Source organism: Procambarus clarkii, chromosome 35 (genome assembly GCF_040958095.1).
Source record: "Procambarus clarkii isolate CNS0578487 chromosome 35, FALCON_Pclarkii_2.0, whole genome shotgun sequence".
Taxonomy (NCBI): domain Eukaryota; kingdom Metazoa; phylum Arthropoda; class Malacostraca; order Decapoda; family Cambaridae; genus Procambarus; species Procambarus clarkii.
In genome coordinates, this window is record NC_091184.1 from 40617184 (window position 1) to 40639241 (window position 22058).

Here is a 22058-nt window from a genome sequence, read left to right on the forward strand (position 1 = left end):
TATAATGAAGCATCAGGCTCTGAGTAAAGTAACTGGACTATAATGAAGCATCAGGCTCTGAGTAAAGTAACTGGACTATAATGAAGCATCTGGCTCTGAGTAAAGTGACTGGACTATAATGAAGCATCAGGCTCTGAGTAAAGTAACTGGACTATAATGAAGCATCAGGCTCTGAGTAAAGTAACTGGACTATAATGAAGCATCAGGCTCTGAGTAAAGTAACTGGACTATAATGAAGCATCAGGCTCTGAGTAAAGTAACTGGACTATAATGAAGCATCAGGCTCTGAGTAAAGTAACTGGACTATAATGAAGCATCTGCTCTGAGTAAACTGGACTATAATGAAGCATCAGGCTCTGAGTAAAGTAACTGGACTATAATGAAGCATCAGGCTCTGAGTAAAGTAACTGGACTATAATGAAGCATCAGGCTCTGAGTAAAGTAACTGGACTATAATGAAGCATCTGGCTCTGAGTAAAGTAACTGGACTATAATGAAGCATCAGGCTCTGAGTAAAATAATTTCACAATATAAGTAATGGTGTTTCTCTACACTGACCACAGTGTAGAGAAACACCAAGATGACAGTTGACTTTATTAATAAAAATGTTTCCTATCTATAAAGTCAACTCTCATCTTGATGTGTCTCCATGTCAAAAGTGTTTATATAGAGGCCATACTACACTCAGTTGGGTGAGAACAATGTGACCTTCGGTAGTGTACCTTCACCGAGGTGTGGACAGTGTTGACATCTGGGAAGAGTTCCTGGCACTTCCGGAGCCAATCTTCTACCTTCATCTTGCACTCATCAGCTGTGTCTATGGTTGTGCCAACCTCCTGTGGGGTGTTGACTGTGTCGAGGCTCCCCAACATGGCCTGCAGCTGAGTCTTCCCTTCCTCTCCTTGTGTTGTAATATCCACCACACTGGTATCCTCCAGTTCCAAGAGCTTCATTGCTGACTTGTTCTGCTCTACCAGAGCATAGAGTCTGTCCTGGAGCTGGAGGTGGTGAGTCTTCCAGTCCCCCAGCTGCCCCCGGTACTCCCCCAGCTGGGACAGTACCTCTTCACAGCTAGTAATGAGGCTGCTGATGATGCTCTTCTGCTCCTGCACCAGGGAACGTAATGTCTTACTGATGCCTCTGGCGGGACCTTCATAAGGTTTTGCTGGCACTACTTCCTCAGTTGTTAGCTGGATATTTTTGAGTTTCCTAACAAAAGCCTCCACAGCATAGCTAATTGGGAACTGAGTAGCAGCTGTGGCAGTGTGCTCGGCACGGCAGCTGGGGCAGGTCAGCTGACCATTCTTGATAGCATTGTCAATACACTGGGAGCAGAATGTGTGGCCACATGGCAGTGTGCGAGGTCGTAGCTGATTGTCATCATAATCGTTAAAACACACTGAACATTCCTCTGGCTTGTTATCCTGTGGAAAAGAATATTTAGTTTGCTAGATGTATTTACATTTAAAACTAATATTACAGTACTTTATTTACTAATACAAATTACATAATATTTTTATACATTCTTTGCATTAGCTATTTCAAAGCAGGGTTAATATTACTGACAGATTAACACATTCACAGCAAGGCCAATATTTTTTATAAACATATCTCGGAGTATGGGATAATATATTTAGGTAACATATTGCAGCAGCAGGGCTGTTTGTAAGCCATACCTGAGAGTGCAGACTAACAAAACCCATCCTTACTTTATTATGAATAATGGAAGGAAATGTATGTATCGTATGTGATAATGGGGGAAGGATCAAGTATTCTTAGTCTAAGTTGGACAATAAATACATTGTGGGTTACATCTTAACACATGGGTTTTATTGAACTACTCTGGATTATTTTACACTTACTATGGGAACGCACAATTACATTACAGGATTGTTGAGATTGAGTGATACTCTTCCCCAAACATAACCATGATGGATAAATTGACTATTGGTCTCATACAAATCTGGGCTTAGTTGATTTGGTGGTGATAAGACCACCAAATCTTATCTATTTAATTTATAAACTAAGTACAGTATATATATATATATACTGTACTATATTATTTATCTCTGTATTATTATATATATATATATTATTATATATATTATATTATATTATATATATTATTTATTTCTCTGTGGATTTTCCGCATAAAATGATCAGTGTTTTGTGATCGTCAATTGCATATATATATATATATATATATATATATATATATATATATATATATATATATATATATATATATATATATATATATATATATATATATACATATATTATAATATATATATATATATATATATTATATATATATATTTTATATTTTTGAGTTGGATATTTTTGAGTTTCCTAACAAAAGCCTCCACAGCATAGCTAATTGGGAACTGAGTAGCAGCTGTGGCAGTGTGCTCGGCACGGCAGCTGGGGCAGGTCAGCTGACCATTCTTGATAGCATTGTCAATACACTGGGAGCAGAATGTGTGGCCACATGGCAGTGTGCGAGGTCGTAGCTGATTGTCATCATAATCGTTAAAACACACTGAACATTCCTCTGGCTTGTTATCCTGTGGAAAAGAATATTTAGTTTGCTAGATGTATTTACATTTAAAACTAATATTACAGTACTTTATTTACTAATACAAATTACATAATATTTTTATACATTCTTTGCATTAGCTATTTCAAAGCAGGGTTAATATTACTGACAGATTAACACATTCACAGCAAGGCCAATATTTTTTATAAACATATCTCGGAGTATGGGATAATATAATTAGGTAACATATTGCAGCAGCAGGGCTGTTTGTATATATATGAATATATATATATATATATATATTATATATATATTTATATATTCCTTGCCCAAGATTACTATCCGAGTGCCGGCGGTGGGGTGGTTCAAATAGCCTCGGCTATCACCTCATTATGTCCGATCGTGATGGTCAAGTGGATTAAGGCGTCTTGTACATACCAGTTGCGTTGCTCCTGGGAGTATGGGTTCGAGTCACTTCTGGGGTGTGAGTTTTCAGTTGCATATTGTCCTGGGGACCATTCAGGCTTGTTCGCATATATTTATATATTATATTTATATATATATATATATATATATATATATATATATATATATATATATATATATATATATATATATATATATATATATATACACACACACAATGGGGCCTCGACTTCCGATGCTAATCCGTTCCCAGAGACGGATCATAAGTCGAAGCGATTTTTCCCATAAGAAATAAAGGGAATTGAATTAATCCGTTCCCCACCCTCCAAAATATTAACATACAAATACATACTGAATATACATACATTTTATACTGAATACAATTTTTTTTCTAACTACAATACAGTACCAAAGTGTCTCTTACCTTTATGAAGGGCTCTTGATGGCGTATGGAAGATGGTGATGAGGGGGGAGGAGGAGAGTTGTACCTGTTTGGAAGGGGAGTTCCCTTCCATTATCACATCAGTGATGTTTTCTCTAGGGTACTCTCTTTCCTACGTTTTGTCTGAATACCACTAGAACCTGGTTATGATTCAGTGCTTGTTTGTCTCACTACAAATTTGTCAAGAGGCATTTGTTGTTCCCTTAATTTTAACATTTGTCTGTAATGATGCATCAGTGTCATTGAATAGGTTAAGGCAACGACCTACTGCAGCTTGATTTGGGCGAGTCGTTTCAGCAAAGGTTTGCAATTATTCCCATGCTGCACACATTTTCTTAATTGTTGAGGAAGAGACATTCTGTACTCTTGTATCTGCTATATGCTCATCCTTACATGGGTTTTCATATGTTGAGCCTTACCACTGACTTTCCTGGGACTCATGGCAAGGTATATAATAATTACTTTAATGTTCAAAATGCAAAAAATCACCACAAAAGCGGAATTTCTTAGAGGCACAATTGTCACTAAGCGAGCAGCTGTAGTAAACTGAGGCAGGTCGGCCGCGTGACTGGGAACCACTCGCTCTGTCGACCCGAACGTGTACCAACAAATATCGTAAGTCAACAACACCATCGGATGTCGAGTCGCATTTTTCGATGAAATTCACATCGTAACTCGAAATTATCGCAAGTAGGGGCAATCGTATGTCGAGGTGCCACTGTATATTATATATATATATATATATATATATATATATATATATATATATATATATACACACACACATATATATATATATATATATATATATATATATATATATATATATATATATGTGTATATATATATATATATATATATATATATATATATATATATATATATATATATATATATATATGTGTGTGTATATGTCGTACCTAGTAGCCAGAACTCACTTCTCAGCCTACTATTCAAGGCCCGATTTGCCTAATAAGCCAAGTTTTCCTGAATTAATATATTTACTATAATTTTTTTCTTATGAAATGATAAAGCAACCCTTTTCTCTATGTATGAGGTCAATTTTTTTTTATTGGAGTTAAAATTAACGTAGATATATGACCGAACCTAACCAACCCTACCTAACCTAACCTAACCAATATTTATAGGTAAGATTAGGTTAGGTAGCCAAAAAAAGCTAGGTTAGGTTAGGTTAGGTAGGTTAGGTAGACGAAAAAACATTAATTCATGAAAACTTGGCTTATTAGGCAAATCGGGCCTTGAATAGTAGGCGGAGAAGTGCGTTCTGGCTATTAGGTACGACATATATATATATATATATATATATATATATATATATATATATATATATATATATATATATATATATATATATATATATTATTAAATATGACCGAAAAATTAAGATTAATAATTCTAACACGAATTTTCTCAATCTTTCGTACATTACGCTTCACTGTTGGAGGTAAATCAAAAATCAATTCTCCAAAATTCATTTTTATTTCTAGTCTGACGCGACACGGGCGCGTTTCGTAAAACTTATTACATTTTCAAAGACTTTAGTTTCACAAATACACAACTGATTAGAACTTACGTATCTCCGATTTTATATCTACATTTGAGTGAGGTGGGAGGGGTGATGTGGCATTAACACAAGACAGAACAAAAGGGGATATTAATAGGGTATTAAAAGTATCAACACAAGACAGAACACAAACAATGGGTATTGAATAGAAGTGTTTGTAGAAAGCCTATTGGTCCATATTTCTTGATGCTTCTATATTGGAGCGGAGTCTTGAGGTGGGTAGAATATAGTTGTGCAATAATTGGCTGTTGATTGCTGGTGTTGACTTCTTGATGTGTAGTGCCTCGCAAACGTCAAGCCGCCTGCTATCGCTGTATCTATCGATGATTTCTGTGTTGTTTACTAGGATTTCTCTGGCGATGGTTTGGTTGTGGGAAGAGATTATATGTTCCTTAATGGAGCCCTGTTGCTTATGCATCGTTAAACGCCTAGAAAGAGATGTTGTTGTCTTGCCTATATACTGGGTTTTTTGGAGCTTACAGTCCCCAAGTGGGCATTTGAAGGCATAGACGACGTTAGTCTCTTTTAAAGTGTTCTGTTTTGTGTCTGGAGAGTTTCTCATGAGTAGGCTGGCCGTTTTTCTGGTTTTATAGTAAATCGTCAGTTGTATCCTCTGATTTTTGTCTGTAGGGATAACGTTTCTATTAACAATATCTTTCAGGACCCTTTCCTCCGTTTTATGAGCTGTGGAAAAGAAGTTCCTGTAAAATAGTCTAATAGGGGGTATAGGTGTTGTGTTAGTTGTCTCTTCAGAGGTTGCATGGCTTTTCACTTTCCTTCTTATGATGTCTTCGATGAAACCATTGGAGAAGCCGTTATTGACTAGGACCTGCCTTACCCAACAGAGTTCTTCGTCGACTTGCTTCCATTCTGAGCTGTGGCTGAGAGCACGGTCGACATATGCGTTAACAACACTCCTCTTGTACCTGTCAGGGCAGTCGCTGTTGGCATTTAGGCACATTCCTATGTTTGTTTCCTTAGTGTAGACTGCAGTGTGGAAACCTCCGCCCTTTTCCATGACTGTTACATCTAGAAAGGGCAGCTTCCCATCCTTTTCCATCTCGTAAGTGAAACGCAGCACGGAACTCTGCTCAAATGCCTCCTTCAGCTCCTGCAGATGTCTGACATCAGGTACCTGTGTAAAAATGTCGTCAACATACCTGCAGTATATGGCCGGTTTCAAGTTCATGTCGACTAAGACTTTTTGCTCGATGGTACCCATGTAGAAGTTTGCAAACAGGACACCTAGGGGAGAACCCATTCCTTGCAGGAATTAACCTCACTGAGGACCAAGTCACTCTCCTAAATCTGGGCATAAACTGTCATGTTATGTCCAGACCGAGTGAGATGGCCCGGAAAGTAGAGTTGGAAATTCTGTTGGACGACATATTCGACCTCGAGACACAAAAGAAGGTCACTACCAAAGATACCTTACAAGCAGAACTTATTGCAGAAGGAGGAAAGAATCGAGGCAACTACAGAAGCACCATACTGTCCCCCGAGCTTAAAGCGGCAGCTAAAAGCCTTCATGAGAACAAGGAGATAGTTGTCAGGAGAGGTGACAAGTCGCCAATATATGTCATTCTTAAAAAAGACGAATATCTGGCGAAAATGAACATCATACTCTCTGACCAAACTAAGTTCCAAAGGGTAACGAAGGACACTACAGCCGAATTAAAAGCAAAGGTCAACAAACTGATCGAAACTGTGAACGCCAAGAAATCCGGACTCCACCTGCCAAAGATCATTGGGGAATATAAACCTGGATATGCGTATGGAAATGTCAAGACGCACAAGCCTGGAAACCCACTTCGGCCAATCATTAGCCAGATACCCACACCCACGTACAGACTGGCGAAGCGACTCAACGGCCTGCTGACTCCTTATGTTCCTTGCACCTTCAGCCTGAAGTCTCCAAAGGAATTTGTTGACTTACTGCGGGGCGCACGGGCCACAGGGATAAGAGCCTCGTTGGACGTAGAATCGCTGTTTACCAACGTACCTGTGGACGAGACAATCGGAATGATAGCCGACAGAGTGTATCGTGATCCAGCCTGTACTCCTCTTGACATGCCAGAAAATATTCTGAGGAAACTACTCCAAGCTTGTACTAAAGAGGCACCCTTCTTGAGCCCGGATGGGCACATGTATAAGTAGATGGGGTCGCCATGGGTTCTCCCCTAGGTGTCCTGTTTGCAAACTTCTACATGGGTACCATCGAGCAAAAAGTCTTAGTCGACATGAACTTGAAACCGGCCATATACTGCAGGTATGTTGACGACATTTTTACACAGGTACCTGATGTCAGACATCTGCAGGAGCTGAAGGGGGCATTTGAGCAGAGTTCCGTGCTGCGTTTCACTTACGAGATGGAAAAGGATGGGAAGCTGCCCTTTCTAGATGTAACAGTCATGGAAAAGGGCGGAGGTTTCCACACTGCAGTCTACACTAAGGAAACAAACATAGGAATGTGCCTAAATGCCAACAGCGACTACCCTGACAGGTACAAGAGGAGTGTTGTTAACGCATATGTCGACCGTGCTCTCAGCCACAGCTCAGAATGGAAGCAAGTCAACGAAGAACTCTGTAGGGTAAGGCAGGTCCTAGTCAATAATGGCTTCTCCAATGGTTTCATCGAAGACATCATAAGAAGGAAAGTGAAAAGCCATGCAACCTCTGAAGAGACAACTAACACAACACCTATACCCCCTATTAGACTATTTTACAGGAACTTCTTTTCCACAGCTCATAAAACGGAGGAAAGGGTCCTGAAAGATATTGTTAATAGAAACGTTATCCCTACAGACAAAAATCAGAGGATACAACTGACGATTTACTATAAAACCAGAAAAACGGCCAGCCTACTCATGAGAAACTCTCCAGACACAAAACAGAACGCTTTAAAAGAGACTAACGTCGTCTATGCCTTCAAATGCCCACTTGGGGACTGTAAGCTCCAAAAAACCCAGTATATAGGCAAGACAACAACATCTCTTTCTAGGCGTTTAACGATGCATAAGCAACAGGGCTCCATTAAGGAACATATAATCTCTTCCCACAACCAAACCATCGCCAGAGAAATCCTAGTAAACAACACAGAAATCATCGATAGATACAGCGATAGCAGGCGGCTTGACGTTTGCGAGGCACTACACATCAAGAAGTCAACACCAGCAATCAACAGCCAATTATTGCACAACTATATTCTACCCATCTCAAGACTCCGCTCCAATATAGAAGCATCAAGAAATATGCACCAATAGGCTTTCTACAAACACTTCTATTCAATACCCATTGTTTGTGTTCTGTCTTGTGTTGATACTTTTAATACCCTATTAATATCCCCTCTTGTTCTGTCTTGTGTTAATGCCACATCACCCCTCCCACCTCACTCAAATGTAGATATAAAATCGGAGATACGTAAGTTCTAATCAGTTGTGTATTTGTGAAACTAAAGTCTTTGAAAATGTAATAAGTTTTACGAAACGCGCCCGTGTCGCGTCAGACTAGAAATAAAAATGAATTTTGGAGAATTGATTTTTGATTTACCTCCAACAGTGAAGCGTAATGTACTAAAGATTGAGAAAATTTGTGTTAGAATTATTAATCTTACTTTTTCGGTCATATTTAATAATATATGTCTACAGGAAAGACTGCTACCAAAATATACTTTATATATATATATATATATATATATATATATATATATATATATATATATATATATATATATATATATATAAAGTATATTTTGGTAGCAGTCTTTCCTGTAGACATATATTATTAAATATGACCGAAAAAGTAAGATTAATAATTCTAACACGAATTTTCTCTATCTTTCTTACATTTCTTTTCACTGTTGATGGTAATTCAAAGATCAATTCTCCAAAATTCATTTTTATTTCTAGTCTGACGCGACACTTGAGCGCGTTTTGTAAAACCTATTATATTTTCAAAGACTTTAGCTTACAAACACACAACTGAAACTGAATAGAGCTTACACATCTTCGAGGTTTATATCTACATTTGGGTGAGGTGGATGAGGTGAAAAAACGAACTTTCAACAATGGGTATTCAATGGGTATTAAATTCCAACACAAGACAGAACACGAAACAATGGGTATTCAATGGGTATTAAATTCAAACACAAGACAGAACACGAAACAATGGGTATTGAATGGAAGTAATTGTAGAAAGCCTATTGGTCCATATTTCTTGATGCTTCTATATTGGAGCGGAGTCTTGAAGTGGGTAGAATATAGTTGTGCATTAATTGGCTGTTGATTGCTGGTGTTGACTTCTTGATGTGTAGTGCTTCGCAGACGTCAAGCCGCCTGCTATCACTGTATCTATCGATGATTATCAAACAACACAGAAATCATCGATAGATACAGCGATAGCAGGCGGCTTGACATGTGAACGCGTTTCGTAATAAATTATTACATTTTCAAAGACTTTAGTTTACACACACACAACTAACTTGCAAACACTAAACAGAGTTTAACCCTTAAACTGCTCATGGTGTATACATACGCCCTGAGTAACATGTCCCACGGTGCGCATGGCGAATATATATGCCATAGGGTGCCAGGCCAGATTCAAATGGACCGCGGCTACACGGGGTTCACAGTAACTTCCTCAGGGCTCTTGTAAACAGACGCCATTTTTTTTTTAAATCGTGGGCAATATTCTCAGGTGTAAGAGGCACAGTACTGTTGGAGGAACCAAGGCTGGCGCACGCAGCATGAGCGAACAGCATTGCTGTTCAGCTTGTGACCACAGCATCGCCGAAAAATGTCAAAATATATAATTGTTATTATTTAGCGATGACAATATCACAGATAACCCATGACTGTGATATAAATAACCAGGGTTGTGATAATGGCAGGATTGTTGTAATAATTAGCGCTGTGGGAAGAGTGATGCTGAGAGACGGAGGGAGACAGCATCGTTTACTGACTGTGTGGCCACCTGTTATTGTTTGCATTCACCATACCAGGTCAGTGGTTCTCTATGGTGAGCACAAATGTAGATACTTATATATAATGTGTGTATTAGTGTAATAACAGCAAAAGGATTATGCTGGGAGGAGCCATTTGGGTGACGGAGGTGACGTCGTCTGCACGATTTGTCTAGCTGTTTAGAGGGTGGCCACTATGCTCTTTGGGCGCACTACAAGCTTAGGTGTACAGTTACGGTGCATAAAACATGTAGATACTTATATATAATATGTGTATATAGGGTAAGTAAGTAATTATCAAAAGAAGGCACCAAACCGGGAAGGCTATGTAGCACCATCAAATACGCAAAATAATCAGAGGGCGCTAAATATCACCAAGGATGCCAATACGTGAACAAAAACGCATAAGGCGAACGATATCAAAAGTATCCGAGTCACCAAGAATTCTATCGAGGGACAGGTGACCGCGAGGGGCGGTCGGAAAGCAAGACACACGCTCGTCCTGGAAGTCAGGACATTCAAGAAGGACATGCACGACCGTAAGAGGGACAATGCAACTAGGACAATAAGGAGCAGGGCGGCGCTCCATCAAGTGACCATGGGTTAAGCGAGTATGGCCAATACGCAACCTCGCCAGAGCTGTTTCCCACCACCGGTTACGGTGGAAGGAACCACGAGGAAACACAACATTTAAGAGTACGTAGCTTGTTACCAGTAACAGACAACCAAGAAGCCTGCCAACGGGTAAGGACTGAGGAATGGATAACCGGGTAAAAGTCGGAATACGGAATGCCTTTACGAGAGATGGGACAAGAGCGGACAGCTTCCTTAGCGGCAGCATCCGCACGCTCATTTAAAGACACACCAATATGGCTGGGAACCCAACAAAACTCAACCGACTTAAATTTACTGTGAACGAGAAACAGCCAATGCTGGATCTCGACAACTACCGGATGAACCGGATTAAAGGACCCGAGAGCCATGAGGGCACTACGAGAGTCTACAACAACCACAAAGGAAGACTGACAACGAGAAAGCAGGAGACGAAGAGCATAGAGAATAGCATAAAGTTCCGCTGTAAAGATGCTAGTCTCCGGAGGCAAGCGACACATATAAGTGCGATCAGGAAAAACAAGAGTAGCCAACACCGTCCGCTGACTTAGACCCATCGGTGAAGACAGAAACGGAGCGGGAGTGAGAAGAAAAGTGCTCGAGGAAAAGGCGTTTTAGAACCGTAGGAGGGGTAAAAGCTTTAGTGATACGGGTCAAGGAAGTACAAAACCGCGGAAGAGGGACCCTCCACGGGGGCAAAGAAGGAACAACACGAGGAGAAACATCAGAAATACGAACGGAGAGAGAATCCTGTAGGCGAGATAACCGGACAGAAAGAGGGAGGTGGTGAAGAGGAACAGGAACCGCAGGAGGGGTAAAAGTTAAAGCACGACAGAGGCGAGAGGAAGGATGTTGCAAGGACCGCGCAAGATAGCGAAGACAGTAGCGATCACGGCGGTCCTGGAGAGACAGGAAGCCAGTGTCAACATATAAGCTAAGGATGGGAGTCGAACGAAAGGCACCAGAACTGAGGCGCAACCCAGTATGGTGCAAAGCATCAAGACGGCGAAGAGTAGAAGGAGAAGCAGACGAGTAAGCAGGGCAACCATAATCGAGCTTAGACAGGACGAGAGAGGAATGTAAAGCAAGGAGAGTGCGCCTATCTGCCCCCCAAGAAGTATGGGACAAGACCCGAAGGAGGGTAAGGGCCTTAGAGCACTCAACACGGAGGTAAGAGATATGGGGAGACCAAGACAAACGAGTGTCAAGGAATAACCCCAAAAGCTTCGCGGAATCTTTGTATTCAAGGGGATGACCATAAAGTGACAAAGAGGGACGAAGAACAACCCGTTTCCGCGTAAAAGTCATGGCACAAGTCTTAGAAGTAGAGAACTTGAAGCCATGACCTGTGGCCCAAGACGACACGGCATCAATTGCAAGTTGAAGCCGGCGTTGAAGGAGAGGCGAATCATCACCCTGACAACAAAGGGTAAGATCATCGACATAGAGAGCGGAGAAGACACCAGAAGGAAGAGAGGAAAGAAGACCATTGAGGGCAACAAGGAAAAGAGTAGTGCTCAGAACACTACCCTGGGGCACACCTTCGTATTGCTGAAAAGAGGGAGAGAGAGCGGTACCAAGGCGCACCCGAAAGGAACGACGAGAGAGGAAGCTGCGGAGAAAGAGAGGGAGATGACCACGAAGGCCAAAAGAATGAAGTTGAGATAGGATATGATAACGCCAAGTGGTGTCGTAGCCTTTTCTAGGTCAAAAAGGACGGCAACAACGGAGGTCTTCGCAGCAAAAGCAGTACGAATATAGACCTCCAAGTTCACCAGGACATCTGTCGTGCTGCGGCACTTGCGGAAACCAAATTGAGAAGGGGAGAGGAGGTGATGGTGTTCCAGGAACCACATCAGACGAACGTTAACCATACGTTCAAAGAGTTTGCAGACACAACTTGTGAGAGCAATAGGGCGAAAGTCCTTAGGGGAAGTACCCAGAGACCCCGGTTTGCGAACAGGGAGGACAACGGCATCGAGCCAGTCCTCAGGGACTGACGACGACTCCCAGATCCGATTATACAGACTCAGTAAATACTGAGACGTGCTCGGAGGGAGATGGCGAAGCATCTCATACTGAATACCATCGGAGCCCGCCGCCGTAGAACTGCAGAGGGCCAGGGCAGAACGAAGTTCAGAGAGAGAGAAGGGATCATTATAGGGAAGCTGAAGATGAGTGCAGAAATCTAAAGGACGAGACTCAAGGACAGGTTTACGAAGAAGGAAAGATTGGGGAAGATGAAGACCAGAGCTAACAGAAGAAAAGTGGGAACCCAGTTCGGAAGCGACCTGCAACGGGTCCGCCACAAGAGTATCATGGAGGTGAAGGACCGGTGAAACATCGGGAACGAACTTACCCGCTATCTTGCGGATACGCTTCCAGATCTGGGCCAGAGGGGTCTCGGACGTAATTGTTGAGACATAAGATGCCCAACATTCACGTTTAGCCGTACGGATGGCCCTACGGGCCACCGCACTCGCTTTCCGAAAGAAAAGAAAAGAATCGGTCGTCTGCCTACGGCGGTGCCTCTTCCAGGCTGCACGCTTACAGCGGACAGCCCGAGCACAGTCCGCATTCCACCAGGGAACGCACTTCCGTGGACCCCGAGAGGAAGAGCGAGGAATAGAGCGGAGGGCAGCGTTGAAGACAGTGTCACGAAAAAGGAGGAGAGCGCGAGAGAGAGGCAGAAGGGAGAGGTCAGGGAGAGCAGCACTGAGGGTAAATAGGGTCCAGTCTGCCTTAGCAAACTGCCACCTAGGGAAAGAGAGGGAAGGGCGAAAAGAGAAAAAGGAAACAAGGATGGGGAAATGATCACTTCCATGGAGGTCATCAAGAACCTGCCACGTGAAATCTAAATAAAGAGAAGAAGAGCAGAGAGAAAGATCAAGACAAGAAAGGGTGCGAGTCCGAGAGTCCAAATGAGTGGGCTCACCAGAATTCAGAAGAGACAGGGAAGAAGAGAGGAGAAACGGCTCAAGGAGGCGACCCCGGGTATTCGTCAGAACGTCACCCCAAAGAGAATGACGACAATTGAAGTCACCCAGCAGGAGCACAGGCTCCGGCAAGGAGTCCAGGAGGTGTTTCAAATCAGGAAGAGAGAGCGGGACACTCGGGGGGAGATAAATGGAACAAACTGTGTACCATTTCCCCACAAAGATATGAGCAGCAGAACAATGGAGAGGCGAAGGAAAAAGTAAAGGAACAAAGGGAACATCAGCCCGAATCAAGAGAGCAGAAGAATTAGAAGCCCCAGCAATGGCTGGGGGGGGGGGGGGAGAGAAAGGAATAGCCACGAAAACGACCAGGACGAGCACCAAGCATTGGCTCCTGGAGACAGACACAAAGGGGCGAAAACCGCGAAATCAGAAGTTGGAGTTCGAGGAAATTGGCGTAATAACCTCGAACGTTCCATTGAAGAATGGACAACGACGAGAAGAGAAAGGACAAAAACAGAGAACAAGGAAGAAACAAAGGCGAAAGAGCAACAGAGCACGTTAAAGAATATCAGGGTCGGGATCAGGGTCAGCAAAGTCAGGGTTAGGGGGCATGGGTAAACTGAGCAAAGACGGAGGGAAGGAAACGGGAGAACAGATCAGAGGTGGGCGGGCAGGGTCCGGAGGAGGAGGAGGAGGAGGAGAAGGAAGAGGAGGAGACAACGGAGAGGAGCCGTCAAGGACAGCAGCAGGAGAAGGGGGAGTAGAAAGAGGGGAGCGCACCCCAGCAAGAGCAGACACCGAAAGGGAAGCAGGGGCCAAAGAAACCTCCATAGCAGGAACAGGGGGCGCAAGCACTGAAACGGGAGGGGAAGGAGCAACAGAGCCAGAAGGAGGAGCTGAGGAAGAAAGCGAAGCCTTCTTACCCGCCGGGGAAGAGGAAGGAGAGGAGCCAGGCTTACGTTTCTGACTTAGAGAGACCGGTGTCCCAGCAACTACGTACCGGGCAACGGATTCCAGTGTCTCAACAGGAGAAGCCGAACGAGAGCACACACGACGGCCGTTAGGAGAGCGATGGACATCCGCCCGCACCGACAGGCGGTGGGGAGAGCCGATAGATGGAGGAAGAGGATGGGAAGGAGGATCGGAGGGGGACGAGGAAGAAGACACAGAAGACACGACAGACCGGGTAGAAGGAAGGGGAACCCCAGACAGAGGACCAGGAGGAGGACCCTTCGGGAGAGAACCCAAAGGAACAGAGGAGGGGGCAGTGGGCGCATCAGGGTCCAAGGCCCGGAAACGGTTGTGAGTCTGAGGAAGGCGGGAAGGACGAGGAGAGGAAGAGCGCAACATGCGAGCATAAGAGATATTAGCATAAGGCGGGAGCCGGCGAACCTGGCGCCTCGCCTCAGGAAAAGATAAACGCTCCCGGTGCTTCAGGTTGAGGACGGCTGCCTCAAGCTTGTAATGGACACACGCACGGGAGAAGGTAGGATGGGCCTCACCGCAGTTGAGGCAACGAGCCTGGGGAGAAGTGCACTCCGACTTAGAGTGACCTTCGCCACCACACAAAGGACAGAGAGAGACAGTCCCGGAGCAGTGGAGGGCACCATGCCAAAACCTCCAGCACTTGTTGCAGAGCCGAGGAGAAGGAATGTACTCCTGGACAGAGCACCTGGCACCAGCAAGAATGACAGAGGGTGGAAGGGTCCTACCATCAAAGGTAATCTTCACAACCCGGAGGGGTTGACGGCGACTACCACGAGGGGGACGAGTAAACGTGTCCACCTGGAGAATAGAATGGCCCTGGGCAGCGAGGATATGTCGAATATCGTCGTGGCAGTTGCGCAGGTCCCGAACACCGGTTGCAACATGGGGCGGGAGCAAAATAGTGCCAACACTGGCATTCAACTGAGCGTTCTTCGAGACCCGAACGGGGGTCTCGCCAAGGCAGGATAAGGCAGCCAAGCAGGAAGCAGCATCCTGAGAAGGAGCAGCAACGACACGTGTACCGAGACGAGTGGGGTTGAATGTAATGGAGGCATCCACGGAATCAATGAGATGTCGATGAAGGGAGAAATCGTCAGGAGGCGCAGAATCAAGAGGGAGGAGATCAAAATATTTGGCCCACGAAGCGGGACCAAACAAGGCTTGATAGGTAGCAGAACTGGAAGGAATCGAGCGAGGGCGGCCGTGACGAGGACGGCGGTGAGAGCCCCCAGAGAGGGGTTAAAAGGCGCAGTAGTTACAACTAGAGAAGGAGCCGCGCCAGGGGACGAGGTAGTCACCACTGGGGGCTTGGGGCTCGACCCAACCACAGAGGAGGGAGGGGAGCCAGGGGAAGGAGTCAGAGAGGCCAAAGGAGAAGCAAGGTCGGGGCCCAATGCAGCGGAAGCTACAGAGCCCGGTCTTCCAATACGAACCGACTCGGGGGCTTGGTCGCCCACCCCACGAGCCTGAGAAGGTAAGCCAGAAGCAGCCGAAACAGGGGTTATCATCTTGACGAAAAGAAGAATTCACTCACGAATGTGCCCCCACACCCACCATGGAGCCACAATTAGAGGCAGGACACCCAACAAGAAGCTATCGCCGATCTTGTCGGGGCCTCCTAGGGGTGCGTCGTGAGTATACGCCCCACAAACGCCACCTTAATAAACCGACAATCCGTCGAGATCGGGTTCAGTGACGAAGTGGGGATTGACAATAAAAGGTTCCCCTCACTCTCGACGTCAGGTACTGCAGTTCTACGGGTGCATGAGTATGCCTCCTCAAGCACCCGGGCGTCAAAATAGAAGAAGTCCATGGAAGAACCAGAACGAGCAAAAGGTCGGCAGGAAACGGCACGCAGATAGGAGAAGAGGGGGGAGAAAAACGAAACAGAAGGAAAAGGAAAAGGTGCCCAGCAGAATTGGAGAGGACGGCAGCAGGAGCACAAGGCTAGAGAAGGACAGAGGACTGTCCTAAGGAGCATCACACTCCGGCAGCCGCCCACGAAGCCCCCACACGGCGACAACGAGCTGAGCGGGGAGGGGGTGTGTATATAGGGTAATAACACTGCAAAATGTATTGTTGGGGGAGAAAGTTTAGTGCGTGTGACCTTGAAAGAGTGAGGGAGCCGCCAGCCACCATCTGTGTATAGCGACGACTCTTAGTGCCTGAACTAACTATATCAGCTTAGCTTTACAGTTGTGGTGAACAAAATATATACATACTTATATATAACGTCTGTATATAGTGTAATAACACCACAAATGGTATTGTTGTGGGGAAGAAAATTTAGTGATTGTGTTGAGGGAGTGGCAGCGAGTGGCTGGCTGGTGTGTGGCCGTAACTCTTCGTTGCTTTTCGACTCTCAATACCAACTTAGTGATTCGTTATGGTGACCAAAACATGCAGATACTTATATATAACCTGTGTATAGAGTGTAATAGCAGCAAAACTATTTGTTTATCGTTTTATAAACATAATTGAATCACTAATATGCACATCATACTTTTGAGTATAGCGATTATTAACCACTTTTATTATATAAATATATTACAATAGACACTACTGAATAATATTACTGCAAAAAAACTAAGAAAAAATAAATCGAAGACATTGAAACAATTAGGTAATAATATCTTTGTGGCAACTCCCACCTGTCAGCGCGGGTGACGCTGACCGGGTCTGACGACCGCTCTGTCAACGCCCACTTTTTGCCAGACTTCCTCGGTCAATTGCGCCCAAAATATGTCACCTACGATTTTTTTTTTTTTCCCGTGCTCAGGGGACACAAATTAACATGTCTAGAAGACGAAAAAAAAATTTTGAATTCTTTTTTTCTTGCGCACAGGGGTGTAAATGTCCCCAGGACCCCTGAGCAGTGTAAGGGTTAAACAGCTTTGATTTTATACCTGCATTTGGGTGAGGTGATGTTACAACAGTTTTGGATGAGGTGAAAACAAATTTTCAACACAAGACAGAACACGAAACAATGGGTATAATATTTTGTAAGTTAAAAGGAAGAATGTAAGTAACTGCAATGGGCCTATTGGCCCATATTTCTTGATGCTTCTATATTGGTGCGGAGTCTTGAAGTGGGTAGAATATAGTTGTGCATTAATTGGCTGTTGATTGCTGGTATCGACTTCTTAATGTGTAGTGCCTCGCAGATATCAGGCCGCCTGCTATCGCTGTATCTATCGATGATTTCCGTGTTTTTTTATAAGACTTCTCTGGTGATAGTCTGGTTGTGGGAAGAGATTATATGTTCCTTAATGGAGCCCTGTTGCTTATGCATCGTTAATGATGCATAAGCCATTCTATAGGCCATTGCTCCCCTTGCCTCTCTGAGGGGGCCAGGTTCTGGCCGTGGTCCCCGGTAGGCCCTAGAACTCCATACATATGACTGATGCCAAAGTCTGACATTAGCATATCAGCCTGGTAAAGCTCCGGGGAGCCTCCGGGTCTCACCCAGAAAATGGCGTTTCATTACATTCAACGCTGGTTTTTTCCAATATTTTGACTATAACACTTGTCAATGATACAGGTCTATATTTGATGGGATCTTCCCTGCTGCCACTGCTGTAGATTGCTGCTGCCTCTAATATCAACAGGGAATCTGAAATAGGTAGTACAGTGAATATCAACCTTGTAGTGCAAACATTTGTTCTGTGTTAGCCTTTTTCCACACATCTGCTAGGACTCCTGTTCACGGGGATGCCTGAAAAAATCTGTTAAGTGGATGTTACGGCCCTCTCGGGACGCAACGGGGTCCTTACTCTGATGTTGTTAGAGGAAGTTGTATCCGACCCCAAGCCAGTAGTGGCTTTCAAGGGATGTGATCCGTGACGCAAGAAACTTAAAGGGGGAAGGGAAAGAAAGTTAAGAACTTAATATAATATAATGATTTCCAACACCAATAAATAATATATAAAAGTTACACAGGGGAAGGGGTATTAACACTTATTTACAGGGGAAAATACACTGTAGTCTTCTGCTGAAGACTCTGGTGCAAAACTCTCGGTGCTGAGTCCTCGGTGCTTCTTCGTGGCCTCACAACGAATTCTTCTGAGAAGTTGAGCCTACCCTGGCCACAGGTCAGCCAAAACACAGGTCCACTGGGGGCACCGCCGTGGAGGCCGTCAACCACAAATCCAGCCGGTCTGCTGGCAGGTCCCGGACTCACAACGCTGGTCAGGCCACTCCACGAACGATATAAGGGGAACGCCCTAGACAGGAGCCTCGTGTGACACCACAAATCACTCTCCTGTCCTCGATACCCCAGTGGATGATCGTCTCCAACAGTTGGTCCCGGGTAATCCTTTCACTGCCACTCCACTGGCAGGCTAACACACCACAGTGTTCTTCCGGGGGGACGACTTCACAACTGCTGCAGCAAAGTACAAGGTATGGAGACGGCTGCCTCGGGTAGACTGACTCAACTCCCATCACAACAGTCCCAGGTCGACTCTGTAAGCAGACACGTCATCAATAACTGGGACACACTAAGGCACCTCACTTACAGGCTCAGACACAAACGCCCACCTATCCACTCCATAGATGGCGCTGGTGTCTGAGCACCACCTCACCAGAGGTCAGCAGCGGCTGTGTTGAGCGCTGCACAGGACTGGAAACTGGCCCTTGTGGCCAATATACGTCGTCCTCACCAGGTGTCGTCGTCCGTTTGGAGGGGGTTTCGGGAGCTGACCCACAGATGGCGCGGTTGTCACTGCTCCGTGCTCGGACGTCGGATCCGGGTTCGTAACAGTGGAATGCTGAGCTCAAGTGCACATTCTCTCAAAACCCATGGTGAAACTCCATCTGGACCAAATGCTTTGTTCTTACTTAGCTCCTTTGGCATTTTTTTCACTTTATATTCAGACACCTCTATGAAATGTGAGAAATCTTTAAAGAATTTGGATAAAGAAAGAGATCTAGAAGTGGTTCTAGATAAAAAGCTATCACCTGAGGACCACATAAAGAACATTGTATGAAGAGCCAATGCTACACTTTCTAACTTCAGAATTGCTTTTAAATACATGGATGGCAAAATACTAAAGAAATTATTCACAACTATTGTCAGACTAAAGCTGGAATATGCAGTGGTTGTATGGTGCCCATATCTTAAGCAGCACATCAACAAACTGGAAAAGGTGCAGAGACATGCAACTACTGTAATTTACTCGTGGAAAATAGTAGAGGGGCTGGTCCCAAATCTGCACACAGAAATAATATCATTTGAGACCGGAAGGTATGGCAGCATGTGCAGAATACCCCCGTTGAAGAGCAGAGGTTCAATAGGTACTCTGAGAGAACTCTGTCAACATCAGAGGCCCGATACTGTTCAACACGCTTCCACTAAATATAAGAGGCATAACTGGCCGACCCCTCACAATGTTCAAGAGAGAACTCAATAAGCACCTCCAAATGATACCTGATTAACCAGGCTGTGATTTATACGTCAGGCTGCGAGTAGCCGCATTCAACAGCCTGGTTGACCAATCCAGCAACGAGGAGGCCTGGTCGACGACCGGGCAGCGGGGATGCTAAGCCCAGAAAACACCTCAAGGTAGCCTTAAGGCAAGGCTAAAAGTTTTGTGAAGAAATGTTTGCACTGCAAGGTTGATATTCACTATGTCACCTATTTCAAACTCCCAGATGATATTAGAGGCAGCAGCAATACAGTTGCTTTTACAAGTTTCATTGTGTAGCCCAAGGCTTATCTTCATTGTATCTAGAGGCGGTTTACCTGCTTGATGGGGTTCTGGGAGTTGTTCTAATCCTACTTCTACTCTACTGGAAGTACTTGAGGAGTACTCTCTACTCCTCAAACTCTGACTTGTGAGAGTTTGGTCCACCAGGCTGTTGCTTGGAGCGGCCCACATACCCACCACAGCCCGGTTGGTCCAGCACTCCTTGGAGAAACCTATCTAGTTTTCTCTTGAAGATGTCCACGGTTGTCCCAGCAATATTTCTTATGCTTGCCAGGAGAATGTTGAACAACAGCGGACCACTGATGTTTATACAGTGTTCTCTGTGCCTACGGCACCCCTGCTCTTCACTGGTTTTATTGTGCATTTTCTTTCATATCATTCACTCCAGTATGTTGTTATTTTACTGTGTAGATTTGGAACCTGGCCCTCTAGTATTTTCCATATGTATATTATTTGATATCTCTCTCGTCGTCTTTCTAGTGAGTACATTTGGAGGGCTTTGAGACGATCCCAATAATTTAGGTGCTTTATCGGGTCTATGTATGCCGTATATGTTCTCTGTACTCCCTCTATTTCTGCAATCTCTCCTGCTCTGAAGGGTAAAGTGAGTACTGAGCAGTACTTATGATGCGACAACACAAGTGATTTGAAGAGCACAACCATTGTGATGGGATCCCTGGATTTGAAAGTTCTCGTAATCCATCATTTTTCTGGCTGACTTGGTTATGCTCCCTAAACATTAGGTCGTTAGACATCATTATTCCCAAATTCTTTACATGGTGCTTACCTACTATGGGCAAATTTGATTATGTTATGTACCCTGTATTATGTTTAACCCCTGTGTGGCTCCAGGCTATTTAGCATTTGTCACCCACAGGCGCATACCAAAAAAAATTATTTATTCTTTTAAACCTGTTAATTCGTGTTCTCTGATCATGGGAAAAATAATAAAAAATATCGTAAGTGGCATATATTGCCCGCTACAGGGCGGGGAAGTCTGGCAAAAAACAGGCGCTGACTCAGCGTGCGTCCCAAGCGGTCTGTTGCTCGCCAGCTGTCAGGCAGGAGTTGCCACAAAGAGATAATTACCTAAATATTTCAATGTCTCTGATTGATTTTTCATAGTATTTTTGCTGTAATATTATTCAATAGTGTGTAGTGTGATATATTTATATAATAAAATGAGTGAATCATCGCTGTACTCAAAAATATGGTGTGTATATTGTTGATTCAATTATTATGTTCATCAAACAGTGAACAAATACTTTGTCGATTATTGCACTATATACACAGGTTATATATAAGTATCTGCATGTTCTGTTCACCATAACGTACCATTAAGTCGCTAATATGAGTCAAAAAGCAACGAGGAGTGACCGCCACACACCAGCCAGCCACTTGCTGCCACTCACTCCCTCAACACCTCACTCCCCACATTCTCCTCCCACCATACTGTTTTTGCTTTTATTCACTATATACAGACGTTACATATAAGTATCTACATTCGTGTTCACCATAATGAACCACTAAGTTGGCATGCTGAGTGGCAGTGGCAACCAGTGGCAGCCCGCCTCTGGCTGCTACTTCCTCCCTCCCTCACCCACATTCTCCTCCCACAATACTGTTTTTGCTGTTATTCACTATATACAAATGTTATATGTAAGTATCTACATGTTTTGTTCACCACAACTGTACAACTAAGTTGATATAGTTAGTTCAGGCACTAAGAGACGTCGCTACACACAGTCAGGTGGCGGCTGCTTCCTTCACACATTCAAGGTCAGACGCACTAAAGTTTCACCCCCAACAATACTGTTTGTGGTGTTATTACCCTATATACAGACGTTTTAAACACTTTTA

The 22058-nt window shown here is 44.1% G+C and overlaps 1 long non-coding RNA gene across 1 annotated transcript in view; it reads right to left on the reverse strand.

Moving 5' to 3' along the window:
* Positions 1-2341: 2341 nt before the first annotated feature.
* LOC138371290 (uncharacterized) overlaps positions 2342-22058 on the reverse strand; it is a 44623-nt gene continuing 24906 nt past the window's right edge. The window contains exon 3 of the long non-coding RNA XR_011230393.1: positions 2342-2567. This is a non-coding gene — a long non-coding RNA (uncharacterized lncRNA). The remainder of the gene's footprint in view (positions 2568-22058) is intronic.